Source organism: Castor canadensis, chromosome 19 (genome assembly GCF_047511655.1).
Source record: "Castor canadensis chromosome 19, mCasCan1.hap1v2, whole genome shotgun sequence".
NCBI classification, from domain to species: Eukaryota; Metazoa; Chordata; class Mammalia; order Rodentia; family Castoridae; genus Castor; species Castor canadensis.
In genome coordinates, this window is record NC_133404.1 from 31533769 (window position 1) to 31560931 (window position 27163).

A 27163-nucleotide genomic window follows, 5' to 3' on the forward strand; every position below is an offset into this window, starting at 1 on the left:
TGGTCTCTTCTTGTGCTATCATAGGCAGTCTGTCCACGAGCTATTCACTGTCCATGGTGTGCTGCCTCACTGTAGGCCCCAGATCAACAGGGCCAACTGATTGTAGACTGAAACCTCCAAAACTCTCAGCCCAAATAAGCCTTCCCTCTTCTTAATTTGATTATCTCAGGCATTTTGTTATAGTAATGGAAAGCTGACTAACACCCAAGTCACCTTTGTCATGTGAGATCACGTCAGTGTCTTCCAGCAGTCAAAGCCTGGTGTCTTCTGCTACAGATGGCAATGATCAAAGTGATTCAGGGCTCCACAACTGTCAGCTTCATCTGAATCTATACACATATCACCATACCAGGTCTCAGGGTCCCATTCCTTTCCTAACTTTCACATGGCCAACTTGCCATTATTACTTCAAATTCACTTTAGGTTGTAACTTTGCATGATGCATAATTAAATATCTGATTTTAAGGAAGGGCAGCCTTGGGACTTCAATTGATTTGGAGAATCCCTTTACTTCTCTGACTAGAAAGTACAACTGAGAGTTTAAAGACCTGAATTCGTCACTTTTCTTTCTGTAATCCTCTCGCACACTGAGAAAGAGCTATGGCATCGCCAGTCCCTGCAGTCATTACCACTTCAGGCATTTGCTTCTGTAAGCATTTCACCATAATCCTCCATGGTGACACACTGACTACTCATGAGGAGCCTACCTGCCACGACAAGAAGCCCAGAGCTATATCCAAGCCTAAGGACACAGCCAAATTATGTCCCAAATCCCGTCTTTGAGGATCTTTTTTTCTGGGGTCATTTCTGGATCCATTTTCTGTACAGGCTGAGAATTCCTGATCCAAAATGCATGGGACCAGGAATGTTTTAGATTTCAGATTTTTTTTTCTTATTTTGGAATATTTGCACACACATAATGAGGCATGTTAGGACTGGGACCAAAATCTCAGCATGAGACTCATGTGTTTCATACATACCTATACGCGGAGCCTGCACTTTAATTTTAATCAATGTTTTTTAGGGCATGGTGCTTTGGCTGCACATGAAGTTAGGTGTGGAATTTTTCCACTTGTGCATCCTGTCATTGCTCAAAAAGTTTAGGAATTTGGAGCATTTCAGAGTATGGGTTTTCAGAAGAGGAATGTTTAATCTGTTTTATTAAGGTTCAGTGAAGAGACAGAAATTGCTTCAACAATTATTCTTATTGAAGAACTTGAGTGATTTCTGGAAGAACCTGAGTGGTACTTCCAACCTATAATGTTTGGTAATCCAATGCAAAAGGCAATAGTAAAAGGGCCCAGCGTCACTTAGTAACATTAGCTTAAAATAGTTTAAATGTTTTCTATAGGAAGCAGCTACTATCCCTAGGGCTATGGGGATAAAAGAAAGAGTCTGGGAATATGAGAAGGATCTTTCTGAGCTGGAAATCAGACCATGGAGGAAAATCACTGCTCCACGGGGACTGAGTGTCAAGTCAGCTTGGTGCTGGACCCTGTGATGAGGGGCAATGAGCCTGGTTTAGGAAGTTGGACAAGACTCCCACTGGAATCCACTGTTGCTACTAGAATTGGCTGGACCAGCCAGAGTGAAGATGTGTGGCTGCATGGATGTTGACAGAGCAAAAAGCTAACAGAAATGACAAACTCCTTCTTCCTCCTCCAGCCCTCCCACCTCTGCAGCAACCCCTACTGGCAGTGCTCATAATGGAGCCATTTGGCAAAAGTGGTGAGTGTACTGAGTGAGTGTAGAGCTCACGGACAATAGTTAGTAACCAGCACATCCACATACAGATGTGGACAAGTGCACAAGGTAAGGATAGCCAGCTCCAAGAGGTCGCTACATACACTTTCCCACCCTCAGTCCTCAGCCCATCTCGTGATAACAATCACGAGTGATGACAATCGTAATCCTAACTTTTAAGGTATCACCTCTGAGCTTTCTTTGCACTTACCTCATCTGTGTATGCATCCTTAAACATGATACTGTGCAGTCATGTATCAATCAACAACAGGGATACATTCTGAGGAATGAGTTGTTAGGTGACTTCATCGTTATGGCAATATCGTGAGTGTACTTTCATAAACTAAGATGGTTATGATGTCAACTAAGGGATATAATATTATGGCATCAATGGTATAATTTTATACCATTGTATATACAGTCCATCTTTGACCAAAATGCAATGAGTTTTGACCAATTTTTAAACCTACAATACTTTTGGGCATGTATCTCTCACTGAACCTATAATTGTGTGTAGCTATGGTTTATTCACCTTCATTATTGTGTAGTATCCCACATATGAATATATCATCATGCCTTTATAGTTGAAGGACATCTTCCAAATAACCATTGCTTGCAAGACACAGAACTACCTGTTGGGGAATTGTAAGAAGTAATTTGAATAGTCATATTCAAACTTTTTGGTCTCAGGACCCTTTTACACACTTAAATTTTATTGAAAACTCTAAAGCAATTTTAATGTAGGCTTTATTTATTCAAATGTTCTGCATTTGAAATGAAAATGTACCAATGTTAAAAATATTATTCACTTAAAATAACAATAAAAACTGCTACGTTTTCACACAAATAGCAAATATTTTATTGAAATAATCATATTCCCCCCCAAATAAAATTAGTGAGAATTGTTTTACATTTTTAAAATCTCTTGAACATCTGGCTTCAAAGAAGACAGCTGTATTATTGGGTTCTCTTCTGCATTCAATCTGTTGCAATATATTGTTTGGCTGAAGTACATGAAGACAGTTCAGGCTCACACAGATAAGTAATTGGAGATAGGAAGATCTTTCAGACTCTATAGAGGAGGCTTGGCGGTGCTCAGGGGTCCTGGGACCATCCTTTACCAGCTGCCGATGTAGAAGATGGTTTAGAAAAGCAAATGCAATTTTTTAGCAGGATTCCTTAGAAGTCCAGTGAGGTTTGGCAGTTCTTGTGTTTACAATGGTCTGATTAATGCATCTCTACTCCTTTTTGCAAGCCTCCTTCCTTACCACCTGCAAAAAGAAAATAAATAGTAAATTTATACAAATCAGTTGGCTTTGTGAGGAGGAGGTAGTCAGGAGGTACGGGGTCATCCCTACTGACCAGGGTGAATTCCAGTTTAAATTCAGCTAGGGCATTTCTTTAAGTGCATTCTGCACAATTTCTATAGGAAACACACAAATCCTTTTTTAAATAAGAAAATGGACATAATTTTCGGAGTGAATGTTTTTATAGGAGGAGAGAGAGAGACAGAACCTTCAAAAGCTTTCCCCACTTTTGTGATTTGACAAAGCCTAGAGGCAGAAACCAAAATGGTGACTGGGAGCGGGAGAGTAGGGTAAGAAAATAATGATGGAACAGCTGAGCAGTCCAAGGCTCTGCTCTCAAGCAAGACATGTGTCAGAATGTGGCTTTTTGTTCCAGAAGGAAGAGAAAGGTATTTTTCTGAGTACATACTTCTCCATCTGTGGGACTGAAAAGCAAACCTCAAGAGTAAGGAATAGAAATAACAGGCGAATAGAATACATTGATAGCAACAAAGATCCTCAGTTGTGCCTGCCTTTTACACAACTCTCTGTGCCTCTCAGTTCCTGCTTGAGTGGGGAGAGTAATAACCCCAAGTTCCCCAAGCCATCCACTCTTTCAGATAAAGAAACCATCTGCAGAGGCGAACTGCATCAGAGCACAAAAGGTAGGTCCTCGGTAATGAACAGGAGGAGTCTGGTTTGACAGCCTGGGCTGCTGGCCAAACTCTTTTTGTTTCTAGGCATTCCATTTGCCAACTGAAGTTGTTGAGAATTACTAAGCCCCCAAAATATTTCCTTGGATAAATAATGTAAAAGTTGCAACTCTGGCCACTTACAATGACGTTAGAAGATGCAAAGCCAAAGTGTAATAAAAAGAAAGATCTGAGTTACCACAAAGCACACTCCTAGTGGATGTCACCCCAAATAAACAAAATTTACAAGAAGTAAATTTTCTGCATTAATCATGAGGAACGTCTATTCTTTTTTCTTGTGGTGCTGGGGATTGAACCCAGGGCTTTGCATGTACTAGGCAAGTGCTTTACCGCTGAGCTACACTGCCAGCCCAAGGAACATCTATTCTAAATCCAGCTTCTGATCACAAATGTCAGCCAGCTACTGTGTGGAGCAAAAGGGAAGTCTTATCTTCTTACCAAAATAATAACTGTTCAAGTTTATAGGACTTTTCTATTAAAGCCAGCCAAGTAGTCTAGACTACCCTTCTTTAGAGGAAAATGTTAGAAAGTACATTTTAACTGAAACAGAGAGTAAAAGGTCAAAGAAAATGGAAGAAGGAGCCTGGAATCTTGATAAAGTGGTAATTTTTTAATAAACATAAAAAATATTCATTTAAAAAGTAAACTGACTGATTTATTCTAGCATCCTGTCTGGCATGTTAGGAGCTAACAACAATAAAAAAAAAAACTGATTAAAAAAAAAAGACCCGAAAAATGAACATTTTTCATTAATTTTCTCAGAGAAGTGAACTCACAGGACACATGTCCCCAAAATTGGGGTAAAATTCTGGTAAATTACAACTTACCAGAACAGAAATCTATGAGCAAAAATCTCCATGGGAAACCTGAGTATCCTTGATGAATGGCTGAAGGTCTTTGTGGATAAGTCAGCTAAAACTCCAGGGGGACCCAGTTGTTGGGAGCCCATGAACACTTCTGAGAGTTTTGTCTCCAGGACCCCGACCAGGCCCTCACAGTGAGTATCAGAGAAAAATCCCACTTACTTCGAGCAGGGAGAGTGGGGGGGAACCATTTGAAATTCACCAGACCCCACAGCTCTTCCTAACAAGTCCTCTTCAAGGTGGAGGGGCTGAGAGGTAACTATTCTGAGTTTATTCTGTGTTGGGCATCATGCTGACAGGCATAACTTTTTAATTTTCTGAGCAATATGAGAGATAAGGGTTTCTATCCCCATTTTACAAATACGCCAAAGCTCAGAAAGTAAGAAATTCAGAATTAGAACTGGAACTAGGACTCCTTGGTATCTGCTTTGAGAAAGATGTGATGTGAATTTAGGCCAAGGGCCTCATCAACAGCCCTTGGAACACGTTTTTCTACAGACATCAGTTTTTTTTTTAATTGGTGGGACTAGGGTTTGAACTCAGGTCTTTACCTTTACCACTTGAGCCATACCTCCAGTCCATTTTGCTCTGGTTATTTTGGAGATGGAGTCTCATGAACTATTTGCCTGGGCTGTCCTTGGACAGTGAGCCTCCCAATCTCAGTCTCCTAAGTAGCTAGGATTATAGGTGTGAGCCACCAATGGACTGCAGACATGTTTTACTTGCCCCATTCACTGTGCACGCATACAACGTTCTACAAATATTTTGAATGTGTTGGGCAATGGTGGGAAATTCAGGAGGGTTTGCATAATCATGCAGAATTCCAGCTCTTCTTGAGAAGGTAACAGTCTCAACAACACTGGATTCACAATTCCTGTAATACCTTGGGTGAGGGGAGAGAACATCCTTTAGGAGGGTAGAGATATATTTCTTGTAGTCTTTGAGTGACCTCAGCATAACCCAAATATATAGCTGATGCTTGGAGATTGTCCTACACAGATGCAACCATATCCTACACATACCATACCACAGCTCCACAGGCACTGCAGAGGTCTGCTCGCCAGTTGTCACTGTTCCCACCACTTCCAGCACTCTCCATCATAGTCCTAGAGATGGTGCTTGTTCTGGACCTTGTGTGGTGGTTTTTCTTATTGCCACATGTATTGACTTGAATGAGCAATATTTCATTGTTAACTGAGCTGGACTCAGCAGTTCTTTGTGTCAGCATTCTTTATTAAACTCCCTTCCTGGATTCATTGTTTTTCAACTTTTTTTTGTTCTTGGGCTGGTGAAAGTTTACTTCAGTCTAATAAACATAACATTCTCCTCTTCCTACCCTTCTGCATCTCTGCCACCTCCAACAGTGGGGTGGGGAGGATGGTGGAGTGCCTTATCTCACTCCTGCTGCATCTACCCTCCATGGCTGGCCACTGTCTTCAGCCTCTCCACAGTCTAAGCAGCTGGAATATTTGGAATTGGGCTCCTGATGGGATCCTCTGGCTGTCCTTAGTAACACTGCCATCTGTTAGTGAGATGTTTGTGGACACAGATGACAGTTTGGGCTTAATCCTGGCTCCATCTTTTATTACTCTGTGTGTGTTTGGGCAAGTAAATTGGCCAAACCTCTTTTGCCTCAGTTTCCTCACTTAAGTAATGAGAATAATAATGCAGGGCTTTGTGAGATTGCAAGTTGGTTTATACTCAGGAAATACACAATGAACAGTCACATTATTTCGTGTCACACCTTCTGCACATTTCCACAGCTGGACTCTAGCAACAGGGATGTACTAATCTTTTGTTTGGGACTGGGGACTTCTCAAGCATCCATTTTTGAGAATTTATCCATGTTTACAGTGTACTCCTTAGATGAGGCTGCTTTATGAAATGGCTGAGCTCAGCTGGTATATACTGATTTAAGCAAATTGTAGGGTATCTCACTGCTTACCTGTTCTTCATTTCCAAATGAAGTATACACTCTATCCTTAGTACTGAACAAACCCATTCTCTTGTAGGAGGGTTCAAGCCAAGCAGATAACCATGAAACATCCTTATGGCTATGGGGAGAAGTAGGACCAGAAAGGTGACGTTTCCCAGAATTGGGACTTAGGTAAGTGTGGCTTGAGTCCTGCTGGAGATGGTCAGGAGGGGATTTGAAGTAGATCTTGTCAGCAATAAATTATTTGTTTTTCTTTTCTTCTCAATTCTTCCATCCATCTACCCATTCATTCATCTTTCCATCCATCCATCCGTTCTTTCTTGCATGCTTTGAGATGTTCTTCATCTATAATGCAAGTTAGAGATAATTTGTTTGCTTGATTGGTTATTAAATGGAACTGACCAAATCAGTCAAAAACAATTAACAAATTTTCCTGATTTTTAACAAAAATGTGAACAGGGTCTGTCTTTGTGTTCTGTTCCATTTTGATATGTGATCCTTTCTTAATACACATTATTGTGAATAGGTGCTTGTTATTAATGAAGGTGGAGATTCAAAGAGAATTGGGATCTCCCCTGGGTTCATGACAACCCCCTGGTGGTTCTGCGTTCCTGCAGGCGCTCATAATTGATTCTTTTTTCTCAAGGCCAGAAGCTTTCTTTGGTGTCAATTGGAACCATAAAATGAAACACATGGGAAAAGCACATTGCTTCTATTACTATCTTGCAATATTTGATATAGAATCCTCTTATTTCATAAGGCCATCAAGCACTGATTTTCTTTTTGAAAAAAATCTTTCCTTTTTCATTTATGGATGATGCCTGAGGCATCTGCTATATGATAGGTGCTTAATAAATAATGATAACAGTTATTATGATGAAGCAGAAATCTGCTGATCCTTTCACATGAATGGAACCTCGAGACCTCTTTTTTATTATGTAGGAGGGTGTATTTATTTTTAACACCACATTACTGTTGCTTTTTATTTCAACGCATCGGCATTGCATTTATCCACATGCTGCAGGATTTATGGTTATTACTGTGTCAGTTGTTCATCTTCTTTTCTTTGTAAATTCTCAGAGTTCAGATAGCAACGTAAAAATAAATTTATGCCTCAGTAAATGACACAGGAAGCGAGTGAAGCACGGCATGTGATTAGACTCATTTTGCCTGTATTTTTCTCACTTGAAAAATTCTTTGATCAGTTTTTTTCTTTATCACTTTGGGAAATCATAGAAAATGTGAATAGTGGCCTTCATAATCTGGCTGTGTTCCAGAACTGTCCTTATTTAGTTTTGCTGTATTTGGGTGATGAGATATTCACTCCACAGTAACCCTACAGTCAGCAAAGACACCATATTTAAGTCTCTTACCGATTTCCATTTGGAGGTATTTGGGCAGAGAGATTTTGCTTTGCTTTAAACTTTATATAAAGTATTTTGGATGGAGAAAGATTTCCTATCAATCACTTGCCCTACAGCTTCATAAAATGATCGTGATACCATCTTTTCTTCATGACTCAAAGTTGTTGTGCACTGAAGTTGTAGGACCCTGCGGTGTCTTCAGGAGTTATCATGGTATTCCCACACTAATTATCCCAGATGGCTCTCCTCAACTTCTTTGTGGTCTCTGTCTCCTCCTGCACTACTGGGCTGTTGATTTTTTTCTGTTTGCTGTTGTTTCTGCCTCTAGAATGTCTCCTCCTCTTCACCTTCTGCTTATAATGTGAGCTTTAAGATATAAAAGTATGCAATCAATGTCATTGTCATTTTGTGTTAAATGAAAATCAATAAGCACATTTGTCTTCTGAGATTCTCTGGGCATCCAAATGTAGTTTCTCAGATTGTTTCCATAGGAAGAACACATTTTCATGGCAAGCAAACTTCACAAGAATTTATTTTGAATAAACTTTTCCCACACAAGCATTGCCAAGGTAAGGGTCTAGCTTATGAAATGTCTTCTGTTTCCTTGAGCTCAGCAAGCACCTATGTTTCATGTGTCATGTTGGGAAGACTTAGAAATTCTAAGAAAAACCCCATCAACTAAAAGTTCTCTTTGTGAGGAGAGGCAAAAAAAGCCTGCAGAAATTAGGAAAAAGGACACAGGAAAAACAGCTAATAATAACTTGTGATTATATTCTGCTTTATCATCTGTAAGCCCTTTCATAAATAATATGTCATTGAATCTTTATGAAAATCTCATGGAGTTTTCCTATCCCAGCTTTATAGAAGAGCAAATTTTAGTTCACATATGCCCCTCTTAGGGATAGTGGCACTCTGACTTCAGACTTAGCTCTCAGACTCTCACCTACAGCCAGAGAACAAGGAAGTCATCCTTCACCCCCACTTGTTAAGACAGGTCTCATTGTTGGGATCAGTTCAGTCCAAGGAGTTTTATTATGGGTGCCTTTAATAAAAATCCAATCCTTTAGTTTTGATTTTCCTGGGCATTCAGCAGACATTCATCAATAGGACAGTGTCTGAGGACTGTGTGCTTAGTGGCCTGTTCTATTCAGAGAACATTTAGGATACTCCATCCTGATCTTTCTGCTGTCTCAATCAGCCTCCCCCAACCCCAAATTTTATAAGCCTATAAACTACAGCTAAGCTAGAATCTATTGTGGTCCATATGGGGGCCAATGGTTGTTTTCCCCTCCACCTTAATCAATGATATTCTTTTCTTCTCTTCCTCATTCTCCTCCTTCTTCTTCTGGTACTGGGGATTGAACACTGGGCCTTGCATATAATAAGTAAGTCCTTAAGCACTTGGGCTATGCCCAAGCCCATGGTTATGTTCTGGGTTGCTTTTCTATTCTGACAGAATCTACTAAAATTAAAACATATGTGGGAATGTAAACTGGAAAACAGTTTGGCAGTATCTGGGAAAGCTAACCTCATGCTCTCCCTTCCATGCAGCAACTTCATTCTGAGGTGTCTACCCAAGAGAAATGACTGCCAAAAAGGTACAAGAATTTTGTACTTAGCTTTTTTGTCATAATCCCAATTGGACACATCTGAAAGGCCTATCCTCAGGAGAATGGGTAAATATGATACTACACAGGAAATAACAAAACAACCAGAATTACTGATGGGTACAGACTGCAGATGGATTAGTACTGAGTAAAAGGGACAAGATCCCAGAGAGTCCTTGATATATGATTCTACGTACATGAAGACCAGGATCTGCAAAGCTGATGTGTAATGAGTGTACAATACCATATTAGTGTTTACTGAGGATGATAATGGACCAGGAGAGGCCACTAGGGATCCTGTTGGGGTGCTGGAAGTATTCTTCCTTGAACTAGGTGTTCGTATTAGACACGAGTTAGTATTTATTGAGTTTATAGTAAATGCTGTATGTGTGACTCAGTCTATCCACCTCAGGACCCAGGCTCTCATGCTTCCATCTACTCTAAATGCTGGCATCAGAAAGCTTTCAGCTGAATTCATCCCCGGGACTTGCCTTGGAGAACATCTTTATCCAAGACTATACACCCCTTGCATATAGCCAGCATCCACTGACTTCATTACAGATGAAGACCTGAGCCCTTGCTAATTCAGACAGCTCTAAAGGGCCATCCCAGTTCTGGAGCTCCTGTAGGATCAGCAAGGCCTTTCTTGTGACTGCATCGAAGCCTAACTCCTCTCAGGACCCCATTGTGCTTCCTTCCTTGCCCAAAGGCAAGACTTACTACCCAATTTGTGAGACTTGATGCAAAATCAAAATGCAGGATGTGGTTCACAAATTATTAAGAATTCCAAAGTGATGACAGATAGCCTTAGACCATGTGCAGGGCCCTTCTAAATGTGAGATCCTAACCAACTGTCAGGCTGTGTGCCCTGAAGCCAGCCTTGCCCCGAGGTGTTGACCCTGGGAACATTCTACCATGAGTGATCAGCATGCAAATCTCTGTCTTGGAGATTGCTTTCCATAGATAAACCTGACAAATGATAGAGCTGCACTGTAAAGATTTATATGCTGGGCTGTATATCCTATACTGAAAACTCCTTTCAAAATAATACAAAAGAAAAGCACCTTGTAGGATGAATAACTCTCAAGATGTCCTAATTCCTGGAAACTGTAAATATATTATCTGTAAAAGAAAATGAACTAATAAGGGATAAGACCTTCTAAAGTGGATTCAGGAGACTGAAAATGATTGCACGCACACCTGCTAAGAGTTAAACCTCAGACTGTTCCAGTAGATTTGGAGAAACAACTGAAGTCAGTGTTCACCAACTTTCAAGTCTCTCAGCTGGAAGTACCCTAGGTAAGAAGCCAATCAGAAGGGGTTTGGAGTTTGTCATTTGGAACTTCTGCCCAGCCAATGACTGACTGTGAAAACTACTACCATGGAATTCCCTAGTAAGAAACTTCTCCTGTGTTTGTTAAACAGGACCTTATTCAGGGTTGCCCTGATTCCATGGGCCTGAATTAAAATATTTTGTTTTCCAAATAAATACTCTTTCCTCTGTCTTCTCTGTCATTCTTTTTTAGCTAACATACCTTGCATGGTAAAAGGGACATGGCAAATGTGATTAAGTTGAGGGTCTTGAGATGGAAGAGATCACCTTAGATTATCAGGTGGGTTCAATGTCGTCACAAGGGTTCTTGTGCAGAAGGAACAGGAAGCTGTTTAGGAGGATGGAGGAAGGAGCCATGAGCCAAGGAGTGCAGGCAGACTCCAGACATTGGCAAAGCCAAGGAAGCAGATTCTCTATAGAACTCCAAGGGGAAGGTGATCCTGTTGACATGTTGTTTTTAGCCCCATAAGATTCCTTTTGGAGTTCTGGCTTGCAGTACTGTAAGAGAATAAATGTGCCATTTTAAGCCTCAAAGATGATGGTACTTTGTGACAGCAGCCACACAAATGAAGAGAGACCTGTTGCTGTTCTTCACTGTGTTCTGGGCCTTGTTCCCTGTCTGTGGCTTCCTCCAAAAAAGCATGTTGCTAAAAAGGCTTCCTAGAGTTTGTACTGGAGCATTCCCAGGCTCCTAAACCAGGCTGTCCCAGGGAGGACACCTAGGCCCAGATCTGTAGTTCTTTTGGCATGGGTGCTTTGGCATGTGGATTGCAGACCCTGGTTCAGTGAGGAGAGACCCTGACCAGGTCATGGAGACCTTCTCCAGTGGCTGATGGGAGAACCAATGCCATCATCCCTGTCCCCAGCCAATGCCTTCATCCCTCTTGTTTCTGCCAGTGCGTCCAGGGTGCAATCCTTCCTCATCTCCTCTCATGCCTGCATTCATTCTTCCTGGCTCCTCAACTGAGTCTAGATACATCCTGGCTGCTGCTTGCAGGTATTTTGGCTCTTGCTGCTCCCTGTATTCTCTGGTCCAACATGGTGCCTAGGCGTCTTGGGTAGTCACCATTGCTACTGCACCTCTGACATCACCTGTTCCCTTTTGAGGGCCTCCCTGACCGGAGTACCAGTCTAGAACTCTCCATCTTGAGCATTTTTAATCTCAGTGTGCATATTTTCTATCATTCAGTGTTCAGAATCTGGAAGTGAAGAGTGGAAAGGACAACTGAAATGAAAGTCTGACAAAAACAACAGCCACAGAATGGCCATTTTCCTTGTTTTTTTTTGGCCTATTTTCCTTCTGCTTTTCTCTGAGATATACTTTATGTTATAAATGTTCCAATACATGCCTTTTTATACCCAAAAAGTAGCATTTGGCTGACTGGGGGCCTAGCTGTGATCAATAGTGAAGTACATTTACCATATGGAGGGACATTCCCATTTCAGACTGCTGAAATGCAATTCATTTTCCTCTTCCTTATGTTGAGTTCTGATGTCCCTTGGATTAACTTTATGTGTTGAGGGAGCTCAGTGTTCTTTTTTTTATAGAATTTATTCTGTCAGAAAGAATGCGTTAATTACGGGCCTCTGTAAATTGTGTTTCTGTGCGCTGCATGGTGAGGAATGCACAGCTCCAAAATACCTCAAAGAGTTCTACTCTCTCCAGCATGTTAACAGGGCAGCTAATGAAAGTCACCCCCTTCCCCCTCTGGGGCATCTCAAAGTCATTGGCACAGCAGCAGAGATGGATATGCAAGGCACAGAATCCCAAGCTGGTTACTTGTGCTGATCTGAAATTTTTCTTCAGGGAATGTTATATTTGATTGGGTTTCTCCACCAGATTTTTTGGAAGTAGGTATGGTTTGCACCCCAAAAATTCATGGCTTCCAGTGTGGTGGTGCTGAGGTGGTAGAACATTTGCAAAGTGGAAGGTAATCAGTCCATCTTCATATCTCACCTGAGTAAGTCAGGCCTTGTGGGACTGGAATAGCTGCCTCAAGAACTGGTTGTTATGTGAACCCAAAACTTCCCTTGAAGCCCTTTTCTGCATGTGCCTTATGAGCTTTTGCACAGCTCCCTTTCTGCTTCCCTGTTATGTTATGAAGTTCCTTTTTCCAGAGGCTGAGAAGATGGGGCTGCCTCATAGTGGACTTTCAGTTTTAAGTTTGTGAGCTAGATTTCTAGTTTCTTTATAAAGTACCCAACCTCAGGTATATTGTTATAGCAACAGAAAGTGGACTTAAGACAGAAAGGACCAGAAGTTCAAATATGGTCAGCCTTGTTTTATTTGTTACTTGTTTGGTTATTGGTAACCTGAAGGGAGGAAGGGAAGATGGGGATGACAGCACAGCTTCATGTGCAGGAAAAACACATGCTTGAGTCAGATGGACCCAGGACTTCTACTCCTCACTAAAGGTAAGATTTGGAGTGAGCTTCCAGTCACCTCACTCATAAAATGGGCAATAAGAATACTTGTCTGGGTGCTTGGTGAATTAAAGAGGATGTTATAAATGGCCTCATTTAATTCCTGGTATACGGAAAAATTTTCTTGCCTTGCATTATAATCTGAATTATGCTAGATATGTAAAGATTTAAGCTTTAGGCAATACCCTATTTCTGGAAAGATCCAGTCACCTTCATGTGCTTGGCAATCCAGAAGCTCACGAAACCCATGTTCAGAGATTTTTTTTTTAAAGTTTTCTTTTTCTTTTTTTCTTTTATCATTTTTACATTTACTTACATGTGTATACATTGTTTGGGCCACCTCCCCCCTCCTCTCTATTACCCCCTACTACCCTGTTCCAGGCAGAACCTGTTCCCCCCTCTTGTTCTCAAATTTTCTCGAAGAGAAAACATAAGAGACAATGAGAAAGACATGGCGTTTTTGCTAGTTTGAGGTAAAGATAGAAGTACAGAGAGATTCCTAGCGTTGCTTCCATGCACTTGTGTATTGAAACCACCTTGGTTCATCTCTACCAGACCTCTTCACTACTTCCTGGTCACCTTCCCATAGTGGCCTCTGCCAGTTTAAGATTACTTTATTATCTCCTCTGCAGAGAGAACATCAACCACTTTCAAGTTTTAGGTTTCCTTCCCTTTCCCTATTCCTCCTGTGTGCATTCTCCCCTTAGTGTGTGACCCATGTCCAATAATATTACTGCTTTTATTTTAGGTCTATAATCCACATATGAGGGAGAACATGTAACTTTTGGCCTTCTGAGCCTGGCTAACTTCACTTAAGATGACTTTCTCCAGTTCCATCCATTTACTTGTGAATGACAAAATTTCATTCTTCTCTGTGGCTCAGTAAAATTCCATAGTGTATAAATATCACATTTTCTTAATCCATTCATCAGTAATGGGGCATCTTGTCTGTTTCCATAGCTTGGCTATTTTGAATAGTGCTGCAGTAAACATGGGTGTGCAGGCGCCTTTGTAATAATCTGTGACTCCTGGAGATTCTGTATGAGCAGGTCTGACAAAGACCCAGGCATTTGTGTTTAAAAAGCTCTCAAGATGAACCTGGAAGATACAATACAGAAGATATCTTGTGGGTGATGGCTTTATACCCAACACATGTTAGCTAGAAACAGGCAAAAACTTTGGCTTCTTTCCCTTGTTCAGCCTTCCCATGGTGCCTTCACAAACTGCATCACTGGGTTTTGGGAACAACATTGGAGCGCTAAGGACAAGTCAGGACTTTGTGTTTAAGACTGGAGGGTATGACACGGCTCAGTGGTGAATTCTTTAATAGATATGCCATCTCATTTTTTTCCTAGAAATGATCCATACTCAGCATGTCTTTTCCATTAACCAACATACTTTTTATAACATTAATTAGCTATTTATATCTAGGACAGAAAGCGTTCTTAAATATGTCTTTGGTTTTCTTTGGCGGGCATAATTTTTTATGTTTCTAATCCTAGGACTTTTTTTTACTCATATGCTGCCTGAGTTTGGGGAAGGATGAGGTTTCTTCCCAGATGGTCTCCCATTCAGATCAGTTCTGATTGAATAAAATCACATCCTCCATAGTGGAATAATGTTGGAGGAACACCTAACTTACTCAAGCTCAACTCTATGAGCTGTTTACAAAAGGAAAATAATCTCAGTAGTTTTATTGGGTAGAGAAAGACTCATGATTGCAAGACACACAGGATTAGCTTTCATTTACAAAGTTTAATGTTTCTACAAACACAGGTACTGGGTAGTGTACTGCAAACCACGGTGCTAAGAGGCAACAAAGTATGACTTTGGGGCCACATATTTAGCATTTAAATCCCCGCGCCACCCTTTAGTGGCTCAGTGACCCTTGGGTGAGTGTAAGTTAATTGTTCTAGGCCTCAGTTCCCCATATTTAGAAAATGGAACTGGTAATCATATCTTCTTCTTAAGGATAGAAGATTGCTGGCACATCACAAGCCCTTATTCAGTGCTAGGCATTGTCACAATTATTGTTGATCTATTTAATAAACTATTTAAGGGATTTTCAAGGTCGACTTTGACTCCATGTGAGTTTCCCATTACTTTCTGACTTTGTAAATTTCATGGGGCTTGCCTACAGAAAGCAGACCAGGAACATCTCCAAATGTAAGTCTTCTCAGGAGACCCCAAGAATTATGATCTTCTCCTAGCTCAGTAGGAAGAAGAGCCACACTCCTGCTCAGGCTCCCTGACCTCCTCTTCAGTAAGCTACCTTGATGGGAACTTCTAGCAACGTGTTTTTGCAAAGTGATCCATGAAGCATCACCCAAAACTACATTAAACCTACAAAACTCAACCCCCAACAGTGAGAAACAGTTTCATGTGATAAAGTAGTGATTACATTTCCTAATGTTGCTCAAAGTATTTTGTAATCTATAGGTAATATATTTCATAGCTCTGAGGGGTCCTCCCCCCTACCCGCTTCATCATTCCAAGCTTTAGGTAGAGCACAGAATATTGGAAGAATCATGGCATACGTCATCCTTTCAGGAACTCTGTGCAATATGTAATTAGCCAACCTGCTTATAATAATTCAATTTGTTCAGCAACAAACATGAAATGCCATATGGCTCACACATTGGATGCCCCACCCTTGCCATTTATGTCTTTTTTCAGTAGTGGGGTTTGTACTTGCTAGGCAGGTGCTCAATGACTTGAGTCACACCCCCAGCTCTTTTTTACTTTACTTCTATTTTGGATAGGGTCTTCTGTTTTTGCCTGAGCCTGACCTTGGACTGTGATCCTTCCTGCTATACCTCCTGTGTAGCTAGGATTTCACCATGTCTGCCTTTTTTGTTGAGATGCGTTCTTGCTAACTTTTTGCCCAGGCTGCCTTCGAACCATAATCCTCCTAATCTCTGCATACTGTGTATGCATAAGCCACTATGCCCAGCCCTATTTTCTTTTAAAATATATAAATAGTATCATATTTTTCAGACTGAGGGTGAAGTCTCCTCCAAAAAAGTTTTTGTCTGTTAAGCATCCTGAGCTGTATATCCTTTGTAAAGTCCTCAGCAGGGTTTATGGGGTTGAGTGGGTCCTGTTGTCACATTCTTCATATAAGGAACTTTAAGTTCTTTCTCCTGCTTATCCTTCAAGCCTGGCTAGAGCTTCCAAGGCTACATTTTAGGCTTGAAGTTTGAATGCTAACTAGAAGATCGAACAATTTTTCTCTGAAGAAAGTGCAGTGTCCCTTCCCTTAACTTGCCATTGCAGATCACAAAGATGCTTTGCAATTCAGACCCTGACACAGTTTAGAAAGGTGGGAGGATGACAGAAAACAGAAACACAGGATGCACTGAGTCATTTTCAGAGAGGGGTCCATGTTAGGATGGAAAAGTGTCTATGTGTGTTGATTTCCAGCTGGGGATTGCTGGCTGTTGTCCAGAATGAGGCTATAAAGATTATTTTCTTATTTTGAAGAAGTATGCACTGGATCCCCAAAATTTCTATGCAAAATACAAGCTAGAATGAATAATCTAATATAGGACTTGAAGTGTTAAGTTGGAAAGAAATTTTATGTAAATAGAAGACACACACAGTACACGTACACACATATATCTGTATGTATGCACACAGGTGCACACACACACATCTGCCCCAGTGTCAAGACTGATGCTCTGCTTGTGTGTTTCATTAAAGGAGCACTGATTTGGAGCCTGAGCTATTATTTCTAGTGGCTTGCAGCCTCAGGGGCAGCAGAGAAACGAAAAGAGCAGGGCAGCCTGCTCTCCGAGCGACGCTCACTGCCTCTGAAAGGTCATGTCATGTTTCCTGGCAATTGACTCAGTGGATTTGGAGTGTGTAACATAAGGTCGGGCCGTTTCCAGTCTGCTTGTGTTTCCCAGGGAACGTGCCTTCCAGTTGTTTTTGCATTGACCTCATTACCCAGCCCTGCTGATGAGTTAGGCTTGGAGAGGCTGCGGTTCAGGGCTGCCCCCCCCACCCCCACCCGTCCCAAGACCCTGTGCCTTAGTCCTGGCCAGCATGGGTGGGTATAGGTGCCTCTCCTTTGGCCTTCCTCAGCAGACCCTGGCTGCAAATCACTGAACAGGGATGACAGAAGTAGGGGGATATAATGGGGTGGCTGGAGACCATTTTTTTCCCACTGTGAAGAGACATAGGAGATGAAGAGACAAAGAAAGAGAAAAGATACCCAGGCCCCTGATCTCAGCCCTTCAATGTATGGACAAAGGGACTCAATCGAGGCCGACATAAAACTTCCAAAATGTCACAACTCCATTTTACAGTGCATATTTTTTAATCAGTTCTGGAAGTTCACTTTGAGTCATGAGAAAATGATTTTGCTATATTCACTGCCTTCATAGACTTCCTGCCTACAAAAATTTCTCCCAGAACTCTTTCAAGGGAACTACAGTATTTCTAAAATAAGATTGAACAGCCCAGGGAAGTGGAATTCACAAAACGATACCTTCCAAACTACTGATGGACTTAAGCATGAACCAGTGACCAAGGGCTTCTATAAATTAAGTCTTAGACAGTCAAGAGGAGTAGGCTGGGGTCTTGGCTTTGGGCTCACCAGGACCAACTCACAGTTGTTATGATTAGGTAGGCGAATTATTTGAAATCTCAGAGCTTGTCAAATAAAGATTATGTTTCTTATTCCTTTTTAAGAGGATTAAATGAGATTGTACCTAAAGTATACTTGATAAAGGGCTAATTTAAATTATTTATGTTCATGTTTTTGGTTTTCAGGATGAAGCAATTTCACTCACCAGGGTCTGGCCAATTATTTGCTGAAGAAGAAGAAGGAGAAGGGGAAGAAAAAGGGAAGGAGAGGGAGGAGGAGGAGGGGAAGAGGGAGGAGGAGCAGGGGAGGAGACTAAAAATGTCAACATCATTAATAACACAACAACAACGGAAAGCCAATACAAATTAAAAAACCAAAAGCTGATGTGGAGAAAAAGAAATTCCAAACCATGAAGGTCAATCAGGCAATAGAATAATTTTACTCAGGGAGCTGTCAAGACATGAGAACTAGAGATATTCAAGGGAAATTGGATGTGATACGTAGGGAAATAGTACGGGATTGGAATACTTTTTGTCCTTGTGTGCCAGTCTGAAGGAGATGACCTGGCAGCCAATCTATAAATAAAATGATTTTCTTGTTGTGCTTTGGGAATGGTGGGTTGTGTCGAGCACTTTGAAGAGTGATAACACAAAAGGCATTTCAGTAAAGTGAAGTTCTGATGTTTGTCTTTATCACAAAAACTATAGTTGAAATGTGAGGCTCACTCATTCTCTGTGTTAATATAGATTAGGCTACTCTGTCTTGTCAAAAGACAAAATTATAGCAATGTAGTTTAAAGATCTTAATTGACTTTCTTTTCAATTCTAGAGTCATTCCATAATAATTCATTCTGCAAAGTAGAATAAGTGGTCCAGTGGTTCCAGCAAAGGGGGTTTTATAGGTAGAAAAGTGAGAAAAAAGAGTGATTTGCCATTTCACTCTTGTAAGTGTTTTCCTTATAAGATGGGGGCAGGGAAGATTCCTTCCATACAGTGGTTCAGGAATTCAAGCTCATTTTGTCTTGTGGCTTCACTATCCCTCACATCTTTGTCATCCTCTATGGGCTAGTGGAAGGGGAAAAGGAGCCTGTGGTATTGTCACGATCTTGTTCTTGACATCTTCCCACATTTTACACCAGGTGGAATAGTCACAATCTGTTACCTTTGAGAATCAGCTAAGAGCTGTGCGTTCTCTCTGTTTATAGCAATTTCAAATTCTGCTTGCAGTTTTAGGGAGGTTCCCAGATGCCATCAGTAAATTCCTTGCTAATCCAGAGGCTTAAATAGTTCTCTGATAATGGTCCAGTCTATGAATAACATTTCATGAAGAGCTGGTGCACCTTCAGAAGGCATGAGTGGTTTGGGAGTATATAAGGATGTAATTTTGCTGCCAGCATCTCTGGGATCGATTGCCTGAGGAAATACTTAAAGGCAAGATACCAGCCCTGCACTTTGTGAGCTAAGCTTGGCTTCTCCAAGGGTATTGCTAACAAGGGTTCTGCTTGATTGCTGACCTCTGTGGTATGCTTCCCCACCCGAAAGACAGGCTGACTTGTATACACAAGGTAGTGACTCCCTGGGGCCTTATTGCATAGTAATGTGTGCAGGTGTCATAATTAGCCATTTCCTGCCCAAACCCCACAAATACACAATAACCCTCAAGACAGAAATCTCTGGAACCTTTTATAGAATTGTTTGCAGACCATATAATATTCATCTGTAACTTGTTTAATTACCCTCGCTATATATTTAACTACCCTAGACTTGCTGGTACAAATTTTACAGTGAATCGGATGCAAGGATGGTTAACAGCAGGAGGGTCTTTAGCTACCATGGGGAGCTCCACAAAGCTGACACACGGTGGCTGGTTTGTCCACAGACCAATTGGATGGCTGCAAGGTTGAAGTTTCCTGTTCTATTCCTTGCCCGTGAAGACCAATAAACATGTCATGAAGTGACCAGAAATGTGTGAACTTGGAAAGGCAAACACTGACATTGAGCACAATGTTTCAATGGTCTGAACTACTTCTCCTGCCCCCAAAGAGAGGAAGTGAAAGCACCAGGATTGTTTAAGGAGCAAAACTCAGATAATTACCCTGCTTTCCACCTCTAGCTTTTGCCTGCACATCTCAGCAAATACATAGACCAAACCAACATTTCCCTTCTAGGAGAAAACCAAATTTCTGACTAAGTTCTAAATGATGTTTACTAACTATCCCTGCAATAGCTTGAATTACGCATGTAAATGATATAGTTGAAGCCTCTCCCCCACCCCTCCTCCATCAGCAAGGCAGTGAAGGAACCCCATTAACTACAAGAGAACTTGTTCACTGTAGGAGACCCTGCTCACTATGGGAGACTATTCACTGTAGGAGTGACACCTGCTTGAGGAAGCTATCACATGGTTAGAGGGTTGTTGGATAAACAATTGCTCTGGTTAGATGGAGATGATGCATTTTCCTCATACAATTAATTTGTCAGTGCACTGACACAGTCACAGACTCCCATCCGAGGACCTCAGCACCTATTGGAGTTTGAAAATTGTGTTTTGTCCCCAGTAGCCTTTCTCTCAGACTGGAGTCAGCAGCAAGGCTGTTTGTAGGCAAATGCAAACTTAACTGCATGAATCTTATATGAAAATTCAGATGAGAAAGTTTGGTGTGAAATACAATATTGAGACTAGTGGGAGGAATATGTGATAGGGATGGTTTACATTTGCAAAGTATGATGTGTTGGTGTGTATGTGTGTGTCAGAGGGAGAGAAAGAGAGAGAAATGAGAGATTGTGTATGGGAGAGAGAAGAGAGAGGGGTAGAGGAGGGAGGTTGGGTGGTGACATGTTCATTTGAACAAAGCTTTATTTCATTTGAAACAAAACTGTGTAGTTACCTTTTCTTATTATTATAAATAATGCTTCGATGTTTGATGAATATCTTCTTGCAAATAACTTTCCTTCTAAATTTCCTCAAGAATAAACTGTATGTATATAAATACTTGATCAAAAGGTATGAACTTTTTTTTTATTTAAACATTGTTTATATGCTTATATATGTCAATTTATACTTTTCCAGAAGAGTTATGCTGGTTGCTACTTTATGTCATCAGTAAATAACTATTTTAACAGTCTCACTGTGCTGGTGTCATGGTTGCATTCTGCTCCATCCACTCTTTGATTAATTTTGTACATCTAAAATGGCACTCATTAATATTTCAATTTTCTTTTGATGGAATTTTCTTTATGATAGAATTTTGCCACGTTTGCTGACTTTTTATGTTTTTGAGAGGAATATTCAAATATCTTGACTTTCACTGGGTAGTTTTCTTTTCCATTTTCATGAGCCTGCAATGGTTTGAATATACTTTGCCCCATCAAAACTCAGGCTCGGACCCCAGTGTGGCAATGTGGGAGAGGGGCTGAGTGGAGGTGGAGCGCTTAAGAATGGATTGATGCTTTTTTCCTGTGAGTGAGTTCTTACCCTCAAGGGGAACTTGGCTTGTGTTACTAGGAAGTGAATTTGGCTCCCTCTGCTTTCAGTTGCTTCTCTACATGCACCTGCTTGTCCTTCTGCTTCCTGCTTTGAGTTGAAGAAGCTCGGGGCTCTCAACAGGTGTGACTACCCTATCTTGGACTTCCCATCCTCCAGAACTGTGAGCCAAAGCAAACCTCTTTTATTTATAAAATGCCCACTCTTAAGTATTGTGTTATAAAAATAGAAAAGGACTGAGACAGAGTCCTTTATAAAATATAGGCACTATTCCTTTCAACAAGTCAAAATCTATCAGTAGTAACTGTGTGCATAACTAGAAAATGTGTAACTATTAATTCCTGAGCTATTGAATTGAGGTGTTGTGATGATATATTTGAAAGTGCTTTGGAAAGTCCTAAGTGTATGGGGGACACATGGCGCTATATAATGATCTTTTTGCAAAATTTATATTTAGTTAAAAGTATAAACATACCTTGGGGATGGATATATAGTCTGATAGGCAATCACATACAAAAAGATCTGGCTGTTTTAACTGATCACAAATTCATTAATAGTTAGTATCAAGACACAAGTGATAAGAGACACAATTTATACCTGAATATATGGTATTTTTTCTAAAAAAAATCAATCAGAAAACTCTACTTATGAGTTAGGCACAGTGTTATGTGCCTGTCACCTCAGCTATGTGGAGGCTGAGATTGGGCGGATGATATTTTCAGGCCAACCCAAGAAAAAGTGTTTATAAGACCCCATCTCAATAGAAAAAAGCTGGGTATGGTGGTACACACCTATCAGCCTAGCTATGGCAGAAAGCATAAAATAGGAGGACTGCAGTCCATGACAGCTCAGGCAAAAAACAAGACCTTATTTCAAAAATAGAGAATTAAGGGCTTAGAGGTATGGCTCTAACTGTAGAGTGACTGTCTTATCAAGTGGGAAGTCCTGAGTTGAAAGCCCAGTACTGACAAAGAAAAAAGAAAAAGAAAATTATTCACCTGTATTCAAAGTCCAACAGCCTCTTATATTACAGGAAATAATAATATATTATGTTGGGAAGACATTTTAGCTAGGTCAACACTAGCTTGACCCTTACAAAGGTACCTGGGTAGAATCACTGCAAAAAGGAACAAAGAGATTTCTTATGAAATTTCGTGATTATTCCTGAATATGTGACCTCACAACTTTAAATGTTGAATGTTGATTTAAAAAAGTCTTTTACTGATTTTTAGAGACTATGGGACCAAGGTAAAAATAAAAGATTATGTATTGTGGAAATTGCATAAGAACTTATGAGATGAACTTCAAGAAACCAGCTCCTGGGGGCTGCAGATGTAGCTCAGTGGTAGAACACTTGCCTGGATGTGTGAGGCCCTGGGTTAGATCCCCAACACTGCAACAAAACCCAAACCCAACTACTCAATGTTATACAAATGAGCCCTTGTGGCTTGGGAGGATAATTTCATGAATGTGCTACAGATTTAAACAGTACTATGTTTCTGGAACTACAGCTACGATATGACACAGTGTGGCTTGATTTCCTGAATGTAATATTGACCAAAAGGATCCAGACACAAAAACACTTACATCAAATTCAAAAGAAGTGAGCATTAGTCAGCTGTGTTAGAAGTCAGTACAGGATGGTGGTTCTGCTCTAGAAGAGGAAAGGAAGGAGCTTTTGGGGTACTGGCCTTGTGACAGGTGTCAAGACTACTTTATTGGCTCACTTTGTACAAAGCCAATGAGCCAAATATGAATGATCTGAGCCTTTTCTGTATATACATGTTACCCTTTCACAAGAAAATACTACATTTTGAACAACTAATAGCTAAAGGTGACATGCTCTGGGAAACTGCTTTATGTGAGTCTGAGGTGGCTCTAGTGACAGCAAAAGTGATGTCACAGATATGAACAAAGAGGGAAATTTTTGGGGACACAATGTCTATAGGAACGAAAAGACATCCTCCTTAATTGATCTACAATATTAGAATATGTGATTCAGCTACTCGGGAGTTGAGATAGGAGGATCACAATTTAAGGTCAACCCCGGGCAAAACTATGAGAAACTATCTGAAAACCAAATTAAAACAAAAAGGGCTGGGAGTGTGGCTCAAGCACTACAGCACTTGTCTAGTAAGCCTGAGGCCCTGAGTTGAATCCCCAGTACTGCCAAAATAATAATAATAATAATAATAATGATAATAATATGTGATTCAGAATAAGTATGAAATTTAATTCTTAAATTACGAAATTAAAATGTAAAAGTAGACACTTGATCATTTCAGCTTCATCCTTCAATTACACATGCTCCTTTTTGATTTACCCTGTGGTTATGCCCCCATAAATTGAAAATATCTCAAGTTGAAAGTGCTTTTATCACACCTCACAGCCTGGCAACATAGCGCTCTGTAAGGGATGGGCTGTGGACCTTTGTGATCTTGTAGCTGGCAGGGAGTTGTGGGTCACTGCTGTCCCCAGCACCACGAGAGAGCACCATACTGCATATTGAAAAGACCACAGTTCAAAATTCAAAGTGCAGTTTCTACTGAATGTATATTGCTTTGGGAGTAGCATAAAATTATATGCTGATCCATTGTAAGTCAGGGACCATGGGTATATATACAAGTTGACTAAACTGTGCTGTAGGGTTTTTCTCACTGGGAAATTGTAGCAGGGCCTTATTTAGGGAGACTTCCTTATCTTGAGAGATCCTACTTCTTTACTTACAGGTACAATGTTTTGAGAGGAACACTGACATTATGATGCCTGCACAGACCAGTTCTTTCTTAAGAACTCCTGAGAGCAATTGTAGGAGGAAGGGCTGAAAGTTGGTAGGCTGAGATAAGAAAAAAAACTTTGTGTAAATGATGCCTCTGAATGTGGGAAAGACTGTCATATGCAAAGAAGGTGATATCTTACAATTGGCTTCAGAGAGGAGAACTAGGATGTATGGGGAAGATTTCAGTTCAAACCAGTGTAAAGAAGAGTTTTATAGCAGTTGGAGCTCATTAGAAGTGAGGTGGATTACCTTCAAATTAATCCCTTAGTTTTAACAAGAATCTGTGTTAGTGTTCTGTTACTGTAACAGAATACCAGAACTAATCAATGAAAAAGGAGGAAAAGTTTATTTAGGCTGTCAGTTTTGGAGGTTTCAGTCCACGATTGGTTGACCTCATTGCTTGCGAGCCTGTGGCAAGGCAGCACATCCTGGCAAGGTATACATAGTGGAACAAATTGTTCACCACTTGGGTGCCATAAAGTGATAGAGAGAAAGAGAAGGAGCCAGGGTCCAAATAACTCCTTCAAGGGCATACCCTCATATAACCGAAAGACTTCCAAGTAGACTCCACCTCTTAAAGGTTTCACCACCTCCCAATAGCAGCCAGCTGGGGTTCCAAGTTTTAATACATGGACTTTTGGGGGGCACTCATTGAAATCATAGAAGAATCCCTTAGATTAGTTCCAAGATTCAAGAATAAGCCAGATAATTACTTGTTAGAAATATAAGTAGGAGGGATTTCTTCAATGGGTTAGCTCATCTTTCAAGATTTCTCCCAATGTGCAGAGCTCTTGGCATCATATCCTCCTTAGCTGTCTCCACCTAGCTTGCTCTGTGTCTGCAAACTTGAGAGAATCAGAGTGAATCTGTGATGTGTTCCACACCAGAGTCAAATCATTTCAACATCTATCTTGAGCGAAGATAATTCCGTTTGCTTCTTTTCTTTATTTTTTATTACTGTGTATTAATTGTACAAAGGGGTTTCATTGTGATATTTCCATACATGCATATAATGTGCTTTGATCAAACTCACTCCCCCTGTTACTCTATCTTGGCCTCCTTTCCCCACCTTCTTAACCAATTTGGAATGAGTTTTTTTATTCTGTTTTCAATCAGGCATATAAAGTACTTAGATCATAATCATTGGATTGATACTTTACAGCGATCATCTGAACAAAAATAACTGTTGTCTCCTTGTTAATTTGTCTAGGTCAAAGTTCTGAACCACTCACGTTTGGTTGAGTTTACAGAGTTTGAAAAAGTGAACTCCGTAACATTTAAAAGTCATCACTTTTTCACAGAAAATTCTGGGTTTTTTTTGAGGAGCCAGTGGTTAGGCAATGTTTGCCCCTATCTGCACGAGCAGCAATGGGCTCCAGCTGGCCACTGCGCCCATAATCGGGGCTGGCACACCTATTTTCTTCTGAGCCCCACTCAGCCGCTTTTGTCGTTCATGCATATTCTCTGCCTGGCCAGCAAATCTTTTATGTTTGCAATCTCTGTTCTAGGATTTTTTTCTTTTATACATAATTTCAGTTGAGTATAAAGAAGCATTTAAATTTATAGTAACCAATCCACAGTTATGAAAAGTCAATGTCTAATGCTTGTCACGAAATTTTACATTCCAAGGAAGAAGTGACACTCACCAGAATTGTACATCTGCTTAAGTTATTTTTCAGTGTGAATTTAGAATGCTATTTTTCTTGTTACCTTAATCTCTCTGTTCTCTGTTTCTTCATCTATAAAATAAGATGACTACAGCCATGGATGAATACCTCATGCAAAAGTTTTTTTTTTTTTTTCCATTTAAGAAAGCTATACATGGAGTTTTATTATGACATTTCTATGTATGTAGGTATTGTATCCCAAATTGGTTCATCTTCTCCATTTTTCTCCTCTCTACCTTAGTCCTCCTCTTGTGGTGACTTTATCAGGTTTACATATTCTATATTCTTTCTTGTATGAAAGTACATCAACCATATTCATATTCTTTTTTTTTTTTTGTGGTACCTCCCTTGTTTTTTTTTTTTTTTTCATTTTTCTTTTATTATTCATATGTGCATACAAGGCTTGGTTCATTTCTCCCCCCTGCCCCCACCCCCTCCCTTACCACCCACTCCACCCCCTCCTGCTCCCCCCCTCAATACCCAGCAGAAACTATTTTGCCCTTATCTCTAATTTTGTTGTAGAGAGAGTATAAGCAATAATAGGAAGGAACAAGGGGTTTTGCTGGTTGAGATAAGGATAGCTATACAGAGCATTGACTCACATTGATTTCCTGTGCATGGGTGTTACCTTCTAGGCTAATTCTTTTTGATCTAACCTTTTCTCTAGTACCTGTTCCCTTTTTCCTATTGGCCTCAGTTGCTTTAAGGTATCTGCTTTAGTTTCTCTGCATTAAGGGCAACAAATGCTAGCTAGTTTTTTAGGTGTCTTACCTATCCTCACCCCTCCCTTGTGTGCTCTCGCTTTTATCATGTGCTCATAGTCCAATCCCCTTGTTGTGTTTGCCCTTGATCTAATGTCCACATATGAGGGAGAACATACGATTTTTGGTCTTTTGGGCCAGGCTAACCTCACTCAGAATGATGTTCTCCAGTTCCATCCATTTACCAAGTTTTTGTGGATTAATTGAAGACATGCTGGGAAGGACTTAACATCATCTACTTTCAATAGATATTTATTATAAAGGAGGGATATGATGAAAGAATAATCTAGAATTCAAACTATCCAGGGGTTCACATGAGTCACCTCATTGCATAAGAAGGACCCACTACAAATACCAAAGATACTGTTGTCACTCTGGGAATTCCAAAGATTTGGGGCTTACTTCCCAGGAGCTGGGACAAAGGCCAGACCACTCTTTGGATAAGGTTAAATCTTCACTACCCGGGCACCCTCCTGAGGCAAAGCCCTTGAGCAGTGCACTACTGATCCCCACCTCCTGGTATGTGCATCTGTGTGATCTCCTCCTGTCCTTGGCTGGGCCTAGCTACCTATTTCTAGAAAGCAGAATACAAAAATGTGATGGAGCTCAGGTT